General features: G+C 34.7%; 1 protein-coding gene across 1 annotated transcript in view; it reads right to left on the bottom strand.

Annotated features, from left to right (window-relative positions):
- Window positions 1-13742, bottom strand: part of CaMKI (Calcium/calmodulin-dependent protein kinase I) — a 106600-nt gene that overhangs the window by 35446 nt on the left and 57412 nt on the right. The window lies entirely within an intron of this gene.

Genomic DNA, 13742 nt, shown 5'->3' with positions numbered 1-13742 from the left:
TGTCAATCAAAATTTTCTCGTTTTCATTAACTTCTCTGTCACTTTCTCAGCTATCGGGAGTGATTTTTTCTGGATTGAGAACCATACTACAGATTTCGCCATTATTTAATTGATTGATGATTGAGAAGCATTTTTATCACAATGAAAAACTTCTTTTATATAATCTTCATTTATTACCGCTTCTCCACATTTCTTTACAAAATCTGTTAATTGGAAAATTTCACCTTTGTTTTGCGATATCCGAAAACCTTTAAAATTAGCCGTCCTTCACTATACATATTTGGCTATGCATCATGAGCTTGGCGACTAACGATAAGTTGTTCCCTTATATTTTATCTTGCTTCTATCATGCACTGAGACAATTAAGATTAAATTGTATTAGTTTAGTTATTTATTATATTTATGTCTATTTCTTGCACATGCTTAAAGCTTATCAGAGTTCTGAATAAATAAAATCCCACCACATACTTAAGCCTTATTGAGAACCGGCACTAGATATCTTATCGCCTGATGCAGTCTCTGTGGCTCTAAATTCTCTGATTCGATGCGGCCACACGAGCCCTGGTACTGGTCCTGGGTTTATGTGAATAACAAATCAGTTATTCTTAATTCAAATAGCCCTAAATGTACTCTTGAGTCTATGAGTATCATCAACAAAATCTATTTTTAGCATATGGAAAGAAAGTTTTGGTAAATTTTTCCTCGTCAACATTTTTTAGGACATTTAACTTAAATTTGTAATCATCACCATGCATAATGTCAATGGAAAGGTTTTCATACTCCTTTATTATTAAATTACTAACTTAAAAATTGTTTAGGCATCGCTACATGAGTCATTACTCAATTTGTCATGTTTTGTCATGAAAGAAAAGTATAATAAATAATGATTCCCGGTTCACGTCAGATCAACGATGTATCTATGTGGAATGTTTGGGTTTGAGATATATGGCCAAGCACATACACAGCAACGGAGCCAAATTACTGATCATACAAATTTACGATAAAATAATTGTTTTTTTCAATAACAAGGTATTTTATTTAGTGTCAAAGTGAAATTAAGAATGGCGACTCTCCAGATGTTTTATTATGCATAGAGGGGGGAATCAAATGCGCATGCGTAAAATCTATAAAATCTATGAGAAAAAGTTGTTGGTGATTTTGAGCTCCGGATTTTAGATCATTCCGGATTTCGGACTTTGTACTGTATAACCATAATGCTAAAGGCATCTTCTCGACTTCTCAACAACCTTCAAATATCCCAGAACTGACAATGTACAGCATATGTTGAATCACAGAAATGAAATATATGGATATCCTACATACAACTAATGGTGCATTTGTGGACACAAACTCATAAAACTGTACAAAGCTTGGGTAATATGTTTATTTTTGACTTATAAAAATTCTTCACTATTTTGGTATTATCGCAACCACCTTAGTAGAATAGCCAAATTGTGGAAATTTTGCGCATAATAATTCTTCAGTAACTATATCAATAACTAAGTTTGAATAAGCAACAATGACATTTTTTTATGTGCTGCTTTAGTTGAATTTAGAGCCACTAAAACTACAAAATTTTTGGTTTTCAGCTGAATTTTGAAATATGCACTTGTGGAATCTGCCTGCAAAGAAAGAAAGTTCTGTGAAATTTTTGCAGGCATAAAATATTTTGCCACAAAATCAGGAATGTTCATATCTGCGTTTGATTAAGATGTATTTTGGAAAACAACCTTCTTGGAAATGCGACATAGAAAAGTGCAATGACCACATTGGTATTCAAAGCAGCAATTGGTATGAGAACAGTCATCTGCCATTTACTGCAGCAGTCAAATTTATAAACTGCATCAGTAATGAATTAACGGGTGTTAAATTTTGCTTGGAATAGTTAGAAATGGCCTGTGACGTCGTGGATGCTTCAGTGGGAACGGAATCAACACTGGTATTGGTGATGCATCACTTTAATTACACAACATAACACAGATACAACATTTAATTAATACATTTAGAAAAACTTGAGTACATATCCGAGTTGGTGACACGATCAGAGACGTTAATGAAGATAGCACTCGTCATCACTGGACAAATTTAATCTCCACACCTCAGCTCGCTGGCAGAGCTTCCCAAACTCTCTCCTCTCTGACAGGCGTCTCGCAGAAATCTCATCTCTTTACGCATGCGTAATTCTCAGTTAAGTCGTTGCCATTCACAGTTCTTTAAATAAGGTGTTAAAATGAATTATAGTACTCGTAGTGTGAGGAGTTTGCTAACGACGTTCTCTCTAGTCAAGAGCATCAAAGGTCTTTCTAGTAGAGAGTTCAGGAGCGTTCTTTACAGACAGGAGCGTTCCTTCCGCCTTCAGATTTTGTTTTCCTCGGACACAGAGGAAACAAACTTTTTTTTAAGTTCCTACGGGATAAAATACAAGTTCAGGCAGGCGTTCGCTACTTCCGCCTCCAGTTTTTGTTTCTCCGGACACAGGAGAAGTAAACCTTCACAGTTCACAGTTTATGGTTTCAATAGATTGTTCAACATTTTACCAGTTAATTTTAAATCACACTGTTACAAAGGCTCTCCACTCTCATAACCAGGCCATCATAAAAAGAACACATATAAAAATACATATACAATATATGGAAAATCAACACAAAAATGTTTGTCTTTAAGAATAAAGCTAACAATTTACTATATAGTATGAATTTAAAAAAAAAATAAATAAATACAATATACATAATCAAATAACAAGACAACTTAAAAGAAATGATAACTAGTCTATTTAACTGGCACGTACAGAGTTTCTACTTAAGCAGTCTACATTTAAGTTGTCATTTCCCTTTTTATGATGTTTCGTAAAATTATAAGATTGCAAGGCTAAGGCCCAGCGTAATAATCGACCATTTCTACCTGCATTATCTTTTAGCCATACTAGGGGATTATGGTCCGTTTGAATGGAAAATTTAGTCTGCCCATCTATATACCCTTTCAATTTTTTTATTCCATACAGAATTGCGGCACACTCTTTTTCAGTGGTGGAATACTTCCGCTCACTATCAGTAAATTTTTTACTGAGATACAATATGGGATGTTCTTCTCCTTTATCATCCTTTTGGGCTAAAACAACACCATATCCTTGATCTGATGTGTCTGTCTGTAGTATAAATGGTTTAGAAAAATCGGGTGCATGTAGCACAGGCCCACTAGACAGCTTTTCCTTTAACGATTTGAAGGATTCATTACATTCATCATTCCAAACAATTTTACCCTTTTTGTTATTCCCTTTTAACAAATCTGTCAAAGGTGCGGCTATAGCAGAAAACATAGATATATATTGTCTGTAGTATCCAGCTACAAGCTCTAAGAAAGCTCTAATCTCAGTTTTAGTTGTGGGAACAGGAAAATTTTGAACCGCCTCGATTTTTAGTTCTGCTGGAGAACGTTTTCCTCGACCTACTATGTGACCGAGATATTGCACTTCTTCTTGTGCAAACTTGCACTTAGAGGGTTTAATAGTTAAATTGGCTTTTCTTATTCTTTCTAAAATTTCATGTAAATGTTGTAAGTGTTCCTCCCACGTTTCAGAAAAAATAGCAATATCATCTAAATAAGGGGTAGCATATTTCTCACATCCGCACAATATTTTGCTCATCATTTTACTGAAATAATAAGGAGCATTTTTAAGCCCAAATGGCATGCACAAAGGCCTATATACACCAAAATTTGTAGCAAATGCAGCAATTTTCTGAGCCCTAGGGGTCAGTGGAATTTGCCAATAACCTTTAGTTAAGTCTATCAGGGTGATAAATTTGGCTGCTGCAACAGTTTCAACACGTTGCTCTATATTGGGGATCGGATAGAACTCAGTACGCGTTATTTCGTTTAACTTTCTGTAATCAATACACGGCCTAGGATTGGCCTAGGACCTACCTGGTGCTTCAACAAGGATCATGGGTGAAGTATACTCAGAGGGCTCTGGTTCAATAATCTTGTATTTTAACATTTTTTCAATCTCAACTTTAAGAATTTCGTTCTGTCGATTTGTCATTCTATAAGACTTATGCTGTACGCGTTTGCCACTGATTAGTTCGATATCATGTTCGACTAAATTTGTTTTCCCTGGAATATTCGAAAATATAGCAGAAAACTTTATCAACAACTTTCCCAACTGCAGGATTTGTTTATCACCAAGTCTTTCTTTAAGATTATCTTTTGATATTATTTCATTAAAATCAAACACATTGGGGTCGGTTAACATATAAGAAAAATCCTCCTCTAATTCCGAGGGTTCAAGTATCTCCTCGTTGTCAAGGAGCACCATATTCAAAAGTTCAGGTTTCTTATGATAAGGTTTTAACATACTGATGTGATACACTTTATTCCCTTCCTGATTCCCTTCAAAACTAACCACATAGTTTGTTTCTGATAATCTTTTCTCTATTTTTCCCGGCCCTTTCCATTGAGGAGCAAGTTTATGTGGTTGATTCACTGCTAATACTAATACGGAATCTCCTGGCTGGAATTCCCTTTTCACGGCATTTTTGTCATACCATTTCTTCCTTTTGTCTCTCACCTCTTCCATTTTCTCTGTAGCTAATTCTCTACATTTCTTTAACCTATTGATTAATTCGAAAACATATTCTATTACGGTATCTTCTTTTTCCTGAGGATCTAACCATTTCTCATACAATAATGCGACAGGTGTTCTGAGGTTGGTCCCGTACACTAATTCAGCTGGACTAAATCCTGTACTATCATGAGTTACTGTCCGCAGAGCAAAGAGAGCGGCAGGTAATTGTACTTCCCAATTTGGGGCAGCTTCAATACATAATACCTTTAAGACCCTTTTTATTGACCTATGGAACCGTTCCACAGGATTGCTCTGAGGGTGGTAAACCGAACTTCTGGAAATTTTTATACCAAACCTCTTCAAAAATTCAACGGTTAAGCGACTTATAAAAGATTTCCCTTGATCAGTTTGAACCTCCCTTGGAAAGCCCATCCGACTAAATACCTGCAAGAGTGCACTTACAACAGATTTCGACGTTATATCCGGTACCGGGACGGCGTCAGGATATTTAGATGCTAAGCACATAACTGTAATAAGATATTTATTACCTTCAGTAGATGTAGGCATAGGCCCGCAAGCATCTACATTAACCTTACTACAGATATCACAGGTACTATTACCAAAGGTGCTTTCTTTTTGTCACTTGCTTTTCCTACACGTTGACAGGAGTCACATGTTTTAACGAATTCCTCAATGTCTTTATAACAATTTGGCCAGAAAAAATGTCTTAGTAACCGGTCTTTTGTTTTCAGAACTCCTAAGTGACCTGAAGTTCCTTCATGATAAATTGCTTTAATTTGCTCTCTGAGGTTTTCTGGAACAACAATTAAATGTTCTTCTCCTCTTAACTTATTTACCTTCTTTTTTACCACATTTTAAAACCCCATTTTTAATCCCATAACTTGTTTTACTTCCGCTTTTTACTAGTTCTAATAAAGGTGCAAGTTCTTTACTTTTTTGTTGTTCATCAATAAAAGTACTTGAGTCTATTTGAATCGCAGGACTTGTGGGGACACAAAGGTTGACAGGAGGTAATATCTCTCTGTTTTCAGACCTCTCATGAGCATAGTCCTCCTCTTCCAATTCTAACTCATTCTGCTCAGAATTTTGATTCGTCTCACATAAATTTTCCGCTTCCTTTAATTGTCGTGCTTGAGATCGAGTAACGACCGCATTAACATTACCGACATATGACGAATAATTTTTCTCAGTTCCTCTGAGAACAGCCGCTGTTTGGTTGCCTAATATATATTGCCCTTGGTCTAAGTAGTCTCCTATAACAGCTGCTTTGGTGGTTACTGTACCCAAATCGCATTCAATATCTACTTCAGCAATAGGTAAACAAGCCATATGATCATCCAACAAATGTCGAACCCACACATGTTCCCCCTTCATTCTATCTCTGTCTACATATTTCTGACAAATAATATCTACCGTTGCTCCTGTATCTCTTAGAATAGGTACTTCAAAACCATTTACTCTTCCATTTAATGTATAAGGATCTAACAGATTCTTCTCTGATCTCCCGTTTATCCGATACAAATCTGCCTTTTGAGTTTTCAATTTAGGGCACTGAGGACGTAAATGGTCAAAAGATCCACATTCATAGCACTGGAGTCTTTTTCTCCTATCAAAATTCGAGTCTGACTTTTTCCCAACATTGCGTGCATCATCATCTTTTTTAAATTGTGTGCCTTGAGGGTTTTTTTTATTTTTGAAAACAATACCAGTGGACTGAAAAACACCCATTTGTCTACCTGATATTTTTGTTTTCATTTCACCCAATTTCGTTTTCCCAACCATCGTCTTTTTCGCATCATCAAATTCCTCTATTTTACCCACCAACAGTTTTGGTGAAGTGATCGTGGCCCATTCATCTATAAAATGTTCCTTAAACTCATTAGGCGTGTGCCTTTTAATCTGATCTACCAACATTAAATCCTTGAGTTGCTCAAATGTTTCGATTTTTAATCCCTTGAGCCACCCATCTAAAAATGTTTTAATTTCGTGATAAAAATCGTACCACGTAGAATCCGGATTTTTCTGAGTCTTAACAAGAAGTTGCCGAAACTTCTCCGCATTTAATTTAAATCTTTTAAGTAGTAATTCTTTAATATGTTTGTAATCTCTAGCCTGTTCTTCAGGTTCCCTAGCAATTATATTATTTACCTCAACCGGAAGGACACCAATGAGATATGTCACCCATTGATCCATGGGCAATTTTAGAACTTTAGCTTGCCTCTCAAAAAGTTCTAAGAATAAACTGATATCATCAGTCTTTAAATTAAACTTGGGCATTAGTCTTTGAGAATTCTGATTAAATACGGTTTCACCTGCAGGTTTAGCAGATTCAGTGTTATGTTTTGCTTTAAGGCATTCTAGTTCTAACTGTTGCTTTTCAATTTCTTTATTTTGTTGTAGTATCTGAAATTCCCTCTCCCTAGCTTCCTGTTCTAACTGTAGTTCTTTCACTCTTGTTTGCTTCTCTAAGTTTTCCTTTTCTATCCTATCAGTCATAATACTTTCTAACACATTTTTAACAAATTCTTCCTCATAATTTTTACTATTCGTTATTAAATGCTTTAAATCTATCACTTTCATATCTTGTAAAGCTATTTCCCCAAGTTCTGAAGCGACAAGGAATAGATCCCTTTTCTTAGCTTTTCCCAAAAATGCCATTTTCACAAAAGTAATTGCTCAAAACAAATAAGAACTCAAATAGTTATTCACAAATAATACACATAAAAATATATCAGAGATATAAAAAAAAAACACTTTCTTCTTTCTTACAAAATTAGGCAAATAAAAATAAAAGGTTAATAAAAGCATTAATCACTGTGGATTTATTTCCATTCAAACATAAAACGAATAAACAACCTTACTGAATACTTCATATAAAAAAATAATAACAAATTCTTTTCATTTAGTAGAGCCAGACAGAAAAAAAAAAAACAGTGGCGCCAATAAATATAAACACCTACTACGTAAATTCGATAGGCGCAGGTTTAAATCAGAACACTATTAGAACTTTTCTTTACTGCTCAAAGCTTTAAAATGTAAAATGAAATGATAAAATTTAACATTCTACTTCTCAGAAAATACACATCCTATTAAAATACAGCACTGGTGTGCTTTCATGAGAAAACAAGAGTAACAAGTTTTTAATATATTCAACAACTTATTTCTTTCACAAGAATTTAACATAAATTTTCTTGTAATGACTTAGAAATGAAAATTGCAATATTGCACTGATGTGCTTTCACATATACACAAAATAAACAGTTCAGATTCTATCACACCAATTTATAACGAAACGTTAAACATAAATACACTGATGTGCTGTTTATTTACAGGAATGGATTTTCCCCATTATCATACTAAAGAAAAATATCTCCTTAGATATATAAACGCAATACTTTGATTGTTTTCAAAAACTCTTATGCACTGACGTGCTATAAAATACACTGATGTGCTACGTGTTAATGGGAAAATGTTTTTCCCGAATATACCACAAAAGGAAAATATCTTGTTAGATATACTATAAACCAAACACAGTGAGTGTTTAAAACTCTTATGCACTGATGTGCTACTTCTGCTTTGGGAATTGATTTCCCGAATAAGTAATAAATAACTACATTATACACTTCAGGCCTGGAAATGAATATTGTGGAGAACACATACCTAGTCTCTTGTCACACAAATCTCGGTTGGAACCTCCAATTTTTATTTTCTTTTGTCTGTGACGTCGTGGATGCTTCAGTGGGAACGGAATCAACACTGGTATTGGTGATGCATCACTTTAATTACACAACATAATACAGATACAACATTTAATTAATACATTTAGAAAAACTTGAGTACATATCCGAGTTGGTGACACGATCAGAGACGATAACGAAGATAGCACTCGTCATCACTGGACCAATTTTAACTCCACACCTCAGCTCGCTGGCAGAGCTTCCCAAACTCTCTCCTCTCTGACAGGCGTCTCACAGAAATCTCATCTCTTTACGCATGCGTAATTCTCAGTTAAGTCGTTGCCATTCACAGTTCTTTAAATAAGGTGTTAAAATGAATTATAGTACTCGTAGTGTGAGGAGTTTGCTAACGACGTTCTCTCTAGTCAAGAGCATCATAGGTCTTTCTAGTAGAGAGTTCAGGAGCGTTCTTTACAGGCCGGTACGATTGCATTAGACTGGAATATGGGAGATAGTAGTTGTAAGCAGTTTTATAACATGTTTTCTTGCTCTAGTACATCATGAAGGGATGTTCAGATTGGCATTTGATGATGATGCATTTTGGAAATACGACATAGAAATGTGCAATGAACACACTGGTGTTCGAAGCAGTATTTGGTTTGAGAACAGTCATCTGCCATTTATTGCATCAGTCATATATAAATGTGACTGCTGCAGTAAAAGTTTTAACGAGTAAGCATACTGCAGGAGTAAAACATTAACAAGTGTTAAATTTTGCTTGGAAGAGCTAGAAATGGCCGGTAAGACTGGGTTAGATTGGAATGCAGGAGATACCATTTTACAGGTAGTTTTGTTTTCTTGAATAAATTTTGAATTAAAATATGTATCTAATAACATGTATGATATGAAATAAATAACTTTCTCTGATTTGAAATTACCACTCTTAAAAAAAAAAGGTTAAACTGAGCCAAAGTGGTTATGATAATAACAAAATACCAGTTCTTCACTGTGTAACCTCGTTTCAAGAGCAGCCTCAAATTATATACATCATTTGTGGATGCCTTGTACTTTTGTAAGATCATCTATTGTTCAGATTAATTCACACATTATTACATTATTCTTTATAGCATATGACAAACATATAGTTCACCATAAATTAGAGAATAAGTGTGTAATTTCATACAAAATTATTAGCATGTTATGCAATATTTCATACTTTAATACCCAAATCAAATAAAGATATACAGTCAAAAGTCGTTAATTCGGACACCCATAATCCGGAATGATTTATAATCCGAACCTCAAAGCTAAAAACTTTCTGTGCATGCGCCGCGTTGGCACATGCGCACAGGCGTTTTACGCATGCGCGAAAGATTTTGACTACTGCGCATATGCGTGTGCGCAAGTGCAGAATACGTTTTCGCCTGTGCGTTTAATGTATAACGGACGGTGTAAGCTAAAATTATCTAATTATCTACTTCAGTTAATGATTGCGTTGTTCCTTAATCTTCGAATTGGATCCCACTTATTATTTTTTGCAGACTGTAAGAGCAATTTTATAAAAGTAAACTTGAACTTTTGATTATGTCAAATAGAATTTCCGATGCTGGAACTTCCAAAGGATCTACAAAACGAAAGTATGTTTCGATATCAAACAAACAAAAAGTGGAATTGCTGCAAAAAATGGATAAAAACATGAAGAATGTGACAGAGAGGTTAGTGAAAATGAAAAAATTTCGGTTGACAAGTTAGTCGGTATTCTCGGCACAGCAATTAACGGGACTTGAACAGCGGAACTTTGTAACTGAACAAGAAATTATGTCTGTTTATAGAATTAAAGAGAAAGTATTATGACATAAAACGAAGCAACTTAAACAACTTACATTGAAAGAAATGTTTAATAAAGTAAACAAATAAATATTAAGCTTTTTTTTTTTTTTTTTTTTTTTTTGTAAATTTTGATACCCTTTAGATCATAATTGTTCTTTATTTCATAAATTATGGTTTCATATTTTTAATTTTAGAATTTCTGCATGCCATCTTACGAGATTTAAACTGATGATCTATAATCCGGAAAAATCGATAATCCGACGAGTCCAGATTAACGACTTTTGACTGTATATCATTCTGAATGATATTTAAGATTTATCACAAGTATTTACACAGAATATTGCCTGCCTTAAAAAACAGTTCGATACTAACAAATACGACCTTGATGCAAATTTTGCAGCATATAAAAGCACTGCAATCTTTAATTTTTACAACTGCTACTTTTAATAGATGCACCACGGCTGCCATCCTTGAAATATGAAAAAACAGGGAGTTCCCAGGATGTTTTTGCATTTTGTAGCATCACTATTTTAAAAGAACTCAAAATTTATTTAAATTCATAATTCCATTTATATTATAATTTTGATGTAAGACATATTAGTTACATAATCTAACTTTCATGTTCCTTGGCTAATTTCATTCTGAAATTTTCTTACACTTTTAGGTTCTGGGTAGGGAAGGAAAGCTTCAGTTTATCAAAATACTTTTAGAGTTTGACTGTCTTCGGTAGAATAAACTAGTATCAAAACTCCTAATGGACGTTACACGAATTATCGCTGCACTAGAAATGAATTGCATAGCCTTAAAAAGGTTAAAAACGAACCTTTTTATTTAACCCTCTGAGCGGCCAGGGTTTTCGGTTAGAAAGCACAAATTTTCCAAAACTACTATACAAACTATTTTTTTGATTTTAATGTAAAAACTCTCCTGGTATTTCATACCTGGATTTGTGTACTTTTGATATATTGCCTTAATTTCTTCGACATATTTTAATATGCACATATATATACATTCTTACAGATGTCGCAAAAACATATTCTAAGCTGCATATATACAGCCTTGCCGCTTAGAGGGTTAACAGAACTTAGAACGTAAGTGTACTTCTTGTGCTCACAGGATTAGCAATCACCTGGAACGATGAAACTAAAGTTATTTTTAATTACTCGCTTGCCTAAAGTAACAGTTTTCAGAATTTTAAACTTAGCATATACGTCAAAGACTACACACTTTAAATGAAATCTAACTTGGCTCAGGACAACTCACCAGCGCAACAATCTAAATGATTGCAGGTATAACACAAAGCCAAATAATTGCAATCTTATCAGACCTAGCAAAACTAAGTAATGTGGTCTTGAGAGGTAGAAACACTGTTTTACGATTAAAAAACTTCCATTTAAATACTCTCTAATTCATTTACATTTCTGGTGAAGAAATGTTCTGATGGTAAGAGAAGTTACTATAAAAGCTGAAATTATAAACAACTGATAAATTAAAATTAGAATTCTTACATACTTTTAAATAGGGTAAAAATAAAATTGATAATTAATGTGCACACTATTGTGTGGACCAACTTAGTATTGTACCATATATTTGTAAGATACTTTTTCCCTTCTTACCGCTTGCCTTCATGATGTAATTGGAAGCACATTCCACTAGCAACCAGTTTTGGAGTTTGAATCCCAGCGAAAGCATTTTACACTTTTTACTTCTCCCGCCTCTAAAAAATTAAAATATGGCTGTACAGTGCATAAATTAAGATGTGGTGATGATACTTCATCACCACCAGGATTTGGTGCCTAGATCCAAAATCCCGTCTGCCTTCATGGTATAATTAGAAGCCTATCTAGCTAATAACTGGAAGGTCCAGAGTTTGAATCCCAGAGAAAGCACTGCACTTTTTTTAGATTTCCTGCTCTGAAACGGACCTAATGAATCCATATATTGAATAAAACTAAATACAAATATTTACCGATTAAATATTTGGTTGGATCATCATATAAATCCTTTAAGTATGTACAATGGATTAAGACAATTCAGATCAAATAAAATTTTAAAAGAAAAATTATGCTGAAGTTCACTAGGGATAGGAGAATGAAATTTTCAGAATTTAAGCTTCCTTAATTTAATAATAAAATTTAAACTGTGCAAATATATTTCACAAGACACTCTGTTAAACTACATGCTATAACTTTATTACGTACAAAAGACCTCATCACTTGCACACACACCTACCTTACAACTACTTGCATTCCAGTCTTAATTCTGGTTTACAACTAACTACTTCATGCACTTGCGATGCTTGGCATAGTGCCAACTGTAAGTTTGATTATGATTAAGTTCTCGATACACCACATCCCTCCCCCTTTATCACAATTGCAGTCTATCTGGGGAACGTCAAATTCTACTGGATTGATGCAAAGGTTGTGGCACAGCTGAATTCTCTGGTAATCTGGTTACTTCAGCAGCAGGTCTGGTGGATGGAACATCTGGTACAACCTTAGGCTGGGAAGATGACACACATGCATTTACCTGGTGACTATTATCATTAGATGGTTTTGGAACTCTACTCTTAGCAGGCTCTTTGGAAATCATGAGACCTGGACAGTGGACATATGAATCCCTCATCTGTTATGGTTGCTCTATCACGCATTTGATCGATATGCCGTCACCATAGCTGACCATCTACATTTGTAGTGCAATGAAGTTGCCCATCCTTGAATTGGACGGATACAAATCTCCATCGTCTGTCTCGTTGGCGATAATTTCTTACTGCCACTTTATTGCCAACTCTAAGTCCTTGGCTTGCAAACTCATAGGTTCCTTTTTGAACAGTCTTTCACCCTCCTTTTAAGATCTGGTCTCCATAAATATATTCTTGTTCGAATTTCCCTCTTCAGTATTAGCATCGCAGGGCTCTGTAGAGCAGTTAAATTTGGAGCTTTCCTATATTGCATCAAAAATGTACTACTGAGTTTTTGTCTCAAAGATCCTGGATAATTCTGCATTGTTCTTAAGATTGTTTTTCTGTAAACATATACCGTTCAGCCTTCCCATTACTAGATGGTTTAAATAGTGCTGTAGTTTTGTGTTTTATTTCGTTACTCTGTATAAATATCTTAAACTCATGTGAAGTCAATTGTGACCCGTTATGACTCACTAACAATACTGGTAATCCGAATCACGTAAGAAAGTCTGTAACATTCTTTGAGAGTCGAGCTTGATTTCATTAGATAGGTTTCTAGCCATTTTGAGTGAGGATCAACGATTATCAAAAACATATGCTAAAAAATATGTCCTGCATAATCGATGTGAATACATTTTATTGGAATGCTTCGGCACTCCCAATGATGAAATTTTACCTTAGAAGACTCCATATGTTTTGCACATTCAGAACAGTTTTTAGCAGTATTTTTGATGTCTTTATCTATACCATTCCACGTAAGATCTAGCAATTGCTTTCATCTTTACAGTCTTTAAATGTCCCCGATGCAACTCTTTCAAAACATTCTCACGGTATCATTTTGGAATACAAAGGCATTGACCATACATTATACAGCCATCTTGGAGACTATACTCCATCTACCTTCCTTTCAACTCACCGCCCCTTTGAAGTATTCGTATCAGAGAGCTGAGTTCTGCATCAATTTCAGTTC

The sequence above is a fragment of the Stegodyphus dumicola genome, chromosome 7 (genome assembly GCF_044657685.1).
Source record: "Stegodyphus dumicola isolate Sdum_Otavi_A_Nest chromosome 7, ASM4465768v1".
NCBI lineage: Eukaryota > Metazoa > Arthropoda > Arachnida > Araneae > Eresidae > Stegodyphus > Stegodyphus dumicola.
This window is presented reverse-complemented; position numbering and strand designations above follow the sequence as displayed.